The sequence below is a fragment of the Onychomys torridus genome, chromosome 4 (genome assembly GCF_903995425.1).
Source record: "Onychomys torridus chromosome 4, mOncTor1.1, whole genome shotgun sequence".
NCBI lineage: Eukaryota > Metazoa > Chordata > Mammalia > Rodentia > Cricetidae > Onychomys > Onychomys torridus.
This window is the reverse complement of record NC_050446.1, coordinates 91,097,136-91,105,738: the sequence shown is the minus strand read 5'-3', so window position 1 is coordinate 91,105,738 and position 8,603 is coordinate 91,097,136. Positions and strand designations below refer to the sequence as shown.

At 42.4% G+C, this 8,603-nt stretch overlaps 1 pseudogene; it reads right to left on the bottom strand.

The window, feature by feature from the left end:
- Nucleotides 1-207: 207 nt before the first annotated feature.
- LOC118582854 lies at nt 208-859 on the bottom strand (annotated as a pseudogene).
- Nucleotides 860-8,603: the final 7,744 nt, after the last annotated feature.

Below are 8,603 nucleotides of genomic sequence, written 5' to 3'. Positions count from 1 at the left end.
GGTTAGTGGCTATTGAAAAATACCACCAGGACAGGGCTATGTAAAGACACATTCGGTAGTGTGTTCACTATACAAAAAAAGACACTGTACAGTTTAAAAACAAATCTTACACAGCCTTACATTTCAATTTTTTCTTTAAAAGGAGTGAGTTGTGTAAAGGGGGTTAAATGCTTTATAGACAAGAAAAAAAACTGCTCTAAAACCAACTTATTCGTCATCATGATCATCTTCTTCTTCATCTTCCTCTTCCTCTTCTTCCTCCTCTTCCTCATCCTCTTCACCCTCCTCCTCATCATTCTCTTCCTTCTTTTTCTTGCTCTTTTCAGCCTTGACGACCCCCTTCTTGGCCGCATCGGGTTTTCCTTCAGCTCTGTAGCAGCGATATCCTTCTCATACTTCTCCTTCAGCTCGGCAGCCTTCTTCTCGCAGGGCTGCTTGTCATCCGCAGCGGTGTTGTTCCGCATCTCCCCAGCTTCTTCTCAACGTCCCCGATGGACAAGCCGGGGTGCTCTCCTTTGATTTGGGGACAATACTCAGAACAGAACAAGACGAAGGCCGAAGGAGGCCTCTTGGATGCATTGGGGTCCTCGAACTTCTTTTTGTTCTCCCCCTTGGGGGGGGGGATGTAGGTTTTCATTTCTCTTTCATAACGAGCCTTGTCAGCCTTTGCCATGTCTTCAAATTTCCCCTTTTCTTTAGCAGACATGGTCTTCCACCTTTCTGAGCACTTCTTCGAGAACTCTGAGAAGTTGACAGAAGCATCCGGGTGCTTCTTCTTGTGTTCCTCCCGGCAAGTTTGCACAAAGAATGCATATGAGGACATTTTGCTTCTCGGCCTCTTAGGATCTTCTTTGCCCATGTTTAGTTGATTTTCCTCCGTGAGGCACAGAGTCGCCCAGTGCCTATCCCGCTCTCGCTTGCCCTGGCGCTGTCTCTATGGAGCTCAATGCACTGCAATGGCCAAAACTTAACTATTTCTTAATAGCTGAGTACTTCTTTGAATGAGAGGCCTAAATTTCTTTTATAAAAAGATTTGTTTTACTTTTATGTGTGTGTGTGTGTGTGTGTGTGTGTGTGTGTGTGAGTGAACGTGGGTACAGGTGCTGGAGTTACAACTATTTGGAGATACACCCAGCTTTTTACTTGGGTACTGGGATCTGAACTCTGATTCTCAGGATTATGCAGCGAGGGCTCTTAGCTACTGAGCCATCTCTCTAGTCCTCATACCTAAGTTTTAAAAATCTTCTAAGTATCTTCAATCACAAAGCAGAAGACACAAAAGAAGAAAATTATGCTTGCTCCTTTGGATACCATACTTCCCTGATTCTTTTTAAAGTCACCCTTTCAAAACAAGAGCCCACTTTCCTCTGAGAGCGGAAATGTGTGTTAGAGAAGATGAGATATATCTTTTGTTTCTGATTGATCCAGCCTGATTCAAAAGCTACCATCAGCAGTTCTAATGGGAAAGGATATGAAGTCTCAGGTGTGGCTGGTCTGCTGAACATCTGCTTTTTGATAGTGTAGTGGTCAAAAGCTTATTGATTTCCGTCACAGGAAAGGAGGAAGCAGGCTGGAGATGCTTTCTTGCTGTACTTAATGTGCTCTCACCACCACTCTCCCATGAATTCCCAGAGCAGAGCTTAATAAGGCCTTGTGCATTGTCCTTGGGGTTATTATTTGAATGTGAATTGCAATTGAAATGACACTAAAAACACCCAGTTTAACAGGAGTGTGTTTCAATGCCCTGAAGGCTGATTTTGTTGGTGAATATAAGGTAAATTAACTTACTTTTGATATTCTAATTCCTTTAGAGACTTCCATAATTGGCACCTAGATAATTAGAGTGAATGAAGCTACCAATGTGGGTGCTCTCCTCCTCCGGCAATCTCCATCTCCAGCTCTCTAAATCATAAGATATACATTTGATTGATCTTTGTACTGAATAATTTCTCCAAAGGTACCACACAAATGAGCGGCTCTTCCCCCTCCCCCCTTTCTAATTTGTTGTTATAAGAAGAGACACAAAAATCTTAGAAGTCTGGGAAGGAAGTCCTAGGTTCAATAAACTGGGCCCAGTGGTGCATGTCTGTAACCCCAGCGGTTGCAAGGGAGTGTCATCTTAGGGAAATTCAAGGTCATCCTAGGCTACATAGTAACTTGTGGCTATTAGTGGTAGAGCCTGAGTTTCTAGAATCTTCACAGTTAACTGATTTCTCTGCCACCCTGTCCTTGTTGGTATACATGTATTTTTCTCCAAGAAAGGATACTAAATGATATTTTTATGTTAGTAGAAACAAATACAACAAAATCCCCAAAGCTTTAGCCTAGAAGTTCTTTTTATTTGCCAACTTATTGATCCTCAGATTCTTAAGCTTTGTTCATTGAGAGGGATTGCTAATGAGTTCCCTGCACATTTCTACTAGACTTACTCCCCTCAAGAATGGAGCCCCAGAAGCTGAATGTGTACTTCGAGGCTTTGTTCTTGTATACCTCCATTGACTCCATCAGAGAGGGCATTCTCCCATGACGGGCCATCTTGACTTTCTGGTATTTGCAAAGAATTTTGGATTTCACAATCCCAAGAGGCACAGTTACTAAGAAAGCTCTCCTACTGAGAGGCAAAATGGAAAGAACGCTTCAAAGGCAGACTAAACAAGGAGAGAGGGTTTAGGAAACAGGGGGTGGGGCTGGGGGAGAGTACTAGGCTAAGGCAGAGAGAAAAGTTAAGGGAATGGAGAGATAATTGTTTACAGGCCTTGGTTTGTTTTTGTTTGTTTGTTGAGAGGTTCTTACTCTGCAGCCCAGACTAGTCTTGAATTTACTATGTAGCCCAGGCTGATCTTGAATTAATGGCAATCCTCCTGTCTCAGCCTCCTGTCTGAGATTAAAGGCATGAACACTATATGTAGTGTGAAATCCTTCTGGAGAATTTTCTCCTAGCTGGCTTGGTCTTCATGGGACCTGTCTTTCTATACATGTTGTCCTCTGTGAGACAGTAATGACCTCTTTGCAATTTCTTAATATCAACCATCTTTAGTTGAATGTGTTGTTGTTAATAACCATTGAAACCTGTTAAGAGAAAAACTTCTATATTTGCTGAATTCCTGTTAGATGGTTCATGGTTATAGTTCTTAAAAGTGCTAGAATTTGAGCTGGATTCCACTCTGAGGCTTTGGTCAGCTCTGGGTTTCTAATAAATAACCACAGCTGTTTGGGGTAAAAGGACAGAAGATGGTCTTTTGGGTCTTTTGCTGGGATTTGAATAGTCTGAATCATTTGCATTTGGGTTTTCTGTGGCAAATCTCATTAGAGTAGTGATTGGACTATGTCTTTTACTCTGGCGACGGTTACCTGGCTTAGTTTAGTTTACAGGATCCCAGTCGAATTGTTTTATGCCAACATGCTTGCATGACAAAGATGTCTTTGTTCCTTTCTGTCACAGCAACATCATTGCCTGCTTTTGTGATGGCCACAGAGTTTGGAGATGGCGTTTGTTGATGGTGAACACACTTGAGAGGAGAGTTGACTTTCACTTGGAGGGTTCTAGAAGTGAGTACTTCCAACATGTTCCAGGGAAGGCAAAGTGACCACTTAAAATGAAGGCAAAGCATTTCCTGTGTTGTGGGTGCTAAAACTACATTTCTGGGTGGCTGTGTTTTTTCTTTGTGAAGCTATTATCATTTTATTTTCTACATACATCTTCAAGTTATTTTCCAATGGAAAAACAGAAGCACCCACTGTAGTTCAGGCCAAGTAGCCACACATGTCCCATCCACAGAGACAGAGTGAAGGTTGTTAGTGCTCAGCATTCCAGACTGAAAATATCCGTCTGTGGAGCAAGCTCATGGAAGCCAGCATTCCTCTGGGTTTGCACAGTCAATACTATTAAGAATGAAGAGGTGATGGAACGCAGAGTTTTCCTCTCTTGCCTCACTCTGGAGAGACCAACCGAAAGAGAGGAATTTCAAGTGATGTACTATAAAGGTTCTGCAAGATGTTTTAGAGGACCTTTAGGGACTCTGAACAGGAGAGCAAACACAATGTTTAGGTAAGGTACACACTCACTTGTTTGATGTATTTGGGGAAACCCAAGAAGACTCTATTTTCCAAAAATATCTTCCCAACCAGCAGTGGACCTGTAGTTCCATAATTAGAGATTGAATTTTGGTTTAAAGAATCATTCCATTAACACGTAAATAGTCCGGGGAGTTAGCTATGAAATTATTATCTAGCTAACATGTTGGCTCAAAAGAAGTCATTTAAGCAGGATGTATCAAAATGCGAGATGCTTAAAGACATGCTTTGTCCTGCATAAAGTTCTGATACTTTCCCTCAAGATTCCCCATTCCCCACCAATTCACTTGTCAACTCACCCCTGGCAGGGTACCAGAGATCAGGATATTGAGAACCACTGTTGTAACCCTCAGGGCAAGTCTGAGGATTGTTTTCTTCAGTTACAGTTAAATAAGACTATAATATGACGGAGTTAAACATTTGGATGGGTAATGAAGAAAAAAACATATAATTTTGACACAAGGATAAACAGTTCTGAAGAAATTGAATTGAAGATGCTTCATGGTGGCCAGGCAGAAGAATTCCTGAGCAGACTGCTGTCCGTTTCCTGGACTCTAGGAGACAGGTGTAGGGGTTTAGCCCCCAGCAGCAGCAAGAACAGGAGAGAGACTTGGGAGTGAAGACAACAAAGATCTGAAGGTTAAGTTTGGATGTCTGAACAGTTATGGCAGTGGAGTGGGGCTCTTTTGGCTGTAGGTGATTGTAAAGAGGAGCCTGTGAGAGCATCTACATAGGTTTGTTCTGCTCTTGGATAGTATTTTTTCTCCTGGATCCTAACACACATATTGATCTCTGTGGAACGAGCAAGCTGAACCCCCACAAGACAAATGGTTTTGATATTTGCCAATAGGACTCAACCATGTTAAATTTTCTTCCTGAATCTGGCTCCAGCTACTGTGTCTGTGTGTGACCAGCCTTGGACTAGTCAAGTACAGAAGATCTGAGATGTTCCCCAAATCAGGGCTCTATATCTAGTTTCAGGAAACAGGTGCTATCCCAAGGATGGTCCAGTCTTGAATGTGCATATTTGCTGGAATGAGATTTCAAGAGAAGCCACAGAGAGCAGTTAGTTTGAGAGAATCCACAGGGTCAACAAACATGTGTTTAAACAGTTTCTTAATGGCCACTAAACTAATATAAACTATATAAACTAACAGCTAGCTGTCTCCAAAGGTTCTGAATTTTGGCTGCTCCTTCACAGAGTCACCTGTGAAGCTGGACAAATAAAGTGTAATTCAAGGGATGCTTGTGACAAACACACACACACATACACACACACACACACACACACACACACACACACACACACACACACACACACACACACACACACACATACACACATATATATCCATAAATGAAAAATGTAAAGATCCTCTTTCTCATCACCAAATGTCTTCATCTATATTAGTAACTTAAAAGTTCTTTAATGAATTTCCCATTGATAGGCAAAGCAGATGGATAAATATAATAATGGAAAAATAATTTGTATTATCTAAGTGTATTTTTCACTTTGCCAATCAGAACATAAATTTCTATTTTGTCTCAGTCTGAATTGAGGACTTGTAATGCTTCTAACCAATGCTTTGACTATACGTTCCTGTTAGAAATGTGTGGGAAAAATAGACACCCTTGAGTGTGGTTCTCCAACTTTACTTGGAGGGCTTGTTCCAAAAAAGATTGCCAATCACATCCTTGCCACTCCACCTAATATTTCTGACTTAGAAACTTCTAGAACATGTTTTAAATAAGGAATATACTGTTTATTCTGTACATGTTTCTAGGAGGGTAGCATTGTAGCACTCTGCAAACAAGTTGGAATTGCACTGAGCCCTTAGAGCTCTTGTTTTTCTGTGCTGGGGCACAGGCCCACATTCTCTGCAACCAATGTATTAGATGTTCTCTTTCTCACAGTGGCTACTAAGCAGGGACAGAATCACCGCTGAACAGTGAGGAAGTGAATGGGGAGTCTTCTAGCTCCCTCCTTGGCAAGGCTTCCAGTGTGTCCTTTGCAACCACTTGAGTACTTTTTCCAAGTGATTGGCATCTTACCGGTGGTTTTAGCCATCCCTCCCCCTCACCACCAACCTCTTCGATTCTCACTTCAAGACAGTATTCTTAAAAAGTTGAGCTCTTTAGTTTACCAAGAAATGGGCTGAAAGCAGCTGCTAAAGACGGCTTTATAGGCTGTTTCACTCCAGAGGGATTAAACAGGATGACCTCACTGAAAAAGAAACCACACTTAATAGTTTTAAATGGGACTGCTCTTAACTGGGTCACCCTGAACCACTGAGCATACTTCTTGTTTCAGATGAATGTGGTGGTTTGGGCCAGAAGGAGTTGTTGGCGAGGTAGTGTAAATGGCGTTGTCTTTCAGAGATGAACCAACGTCTTCTAATAGCAAGCAGGAAGGGAAGATGTGGAATGGGTCATCTGACCTTCATCCTGAGCCTTGAATCCAATTTCTGGAACACTTAGGGAAAGGAGAGGGAAATTCTTTCCTTTCTTCTCCCGCCTCCTTCCCTCCCAGCTCCCCTTGCTCCTACCTCCCCTTCCTCTTCCCTCTCCTCTCCTTAATGAGAAATTTGCAGGACATAGTTCTTCAGAATAAAGACTCCAGGCTAGAGAGACAGCTTAATTGACATAGTACTTGCCTAGGGTACACAAAGCCCTGGCTTTGACCACCAGCATCCTGTAGTACAAACCAGGTGTGATAATACATGTCTGTAGTCCCAGCAATTGGGAGACAGAGACAGGGGATGTCCTCAGCTAGTCTCCTCCTTAGACTTGCCAATCAGCTGACTCTGAGTGCAGTTGAGAGGCCCTGTTGCAGAAAATTAGAGATTGACTGAGGGAGATGTCAAATGGTAACTTCAGGCCTCCGTGTGCACACAAGTGTTCACACACACACACACACACACACACACACACACACACACACACAAACCCAAGAAATTTAAGCACATTAAGCATTTATTCTGTTCTGAGCATTGAGCTAAGCTTTGTTATTGGACCCCTATAACCACCTTGAGAGTCAAGTTGGGAGCAGATCTCTGATCTTTCTGACTCATACTATCATGTTCTTTACTGTGACTTTATTTGTTTATTTATTTACTGAGTTTATTTATTTGATTTGGTTGGATCTCATTATGAAGCCCACCCTGGCCTCAAACTTGTGATCACACACCCTGTGTTTACTTGGGTTCTGGGGATCTGAATTCAGATGCTCACACTTCGTCAGCAAGGTATCACCTCTGGCCCCTCTTGGCTAGTTTTTAGTTTGAACTCAACACTGCCTCTGTTCACTAAGGACTTCTGAGACATCTCAGAAATTGAGCTTGAAATATTAACTGCTACAGGATTTCTAGAAGCAATCTTTCCTAAATCTCTTGGGCTTCTGAGAATGACACTAACTGTTGGTCTCAGACCTCCAAAGAGGAAATGGATTTTACCAACACTGGTAAGCTTTCGTTATTCATAGTCCAGACCCAGGGATTTCCCTCTGGCTAAATCGCTGACTCAATACTTCTTGTTTTAGAAAAAAGGAAGTCACAGAAAGGCACCTGCTAATGAGCCTGAAGTAACATGACGTGGTCCTTGGCAGGAATATTCCATCATATGGAAAGATGAATGCCATGGGTACTAGAACATGCCAGAGATCTCAGTACTTAGGAAAAAGAGGCATGAAGATCAAGAGTTCAAGGCCAACCTGGACAATGTGAGACTGTATCTGAAGATAACAGGAAGAGGGGAAGGAGGGAGAAAGAGGCTATACAGTTGTTTTCTAAGGTGCCTATTTTATTTTCCCTGAAACGTGACTTTGAACTTTGCCCCTGAGAAGCTTGAGTAGGCAAATAAATTGTTACTACAATGGAAAGATCAATTTTCCATGGATTTCTTCACACTAAGCTGGAGTAATCATTGATATAAAGTTCTTCTGTGACATATGAAGTTCCATGCTGAAGAGGCTGAAAGAAGGTTTTGTTGAGTCAAGAAGGGTCTGTGTCAACCCAAAGTTGACGTGGGTCTTTTTCCAATGCAGTAGGGCATGGCCCATGGTCCTAACAAAAGGCTTCTACCAAGGACACTTTCCTCGCTCATTTGATCAAACAGGTCATTAAAGCACATCTATTAACTGCCTTCTGTGCAGCAAGCTTTGTGCTGGAGAGGCATGGGTACAATCTAGGGAAGGGCAGACATGGCCAAGTGACCAGGGCAGGCTTTACAGTGAGAGGAAGAGGAAGAAACGGCAGAGATGGAGGAAGCAGTGACTCATCGCCTGTGGTCAAGGAAGGCTCGAGCAGAGGAACTGACTCCACACCGTAGAGAACACACTTGGCAGTATGACACCAACCTGCTTCCTGGATTTTGTTTTCTGACAGACGCAGCTTTTGCTTCTGAATAGTTCACCTGAAGATTATAGTCTATTCATCTTGAAATCCAAAATCGAGACAGGATTGTGTGCCAAGTATACAATAGGTGACAGATCAATGTGCACCTAATTGGTTGTGGCTTCTGGATTTAAAAGG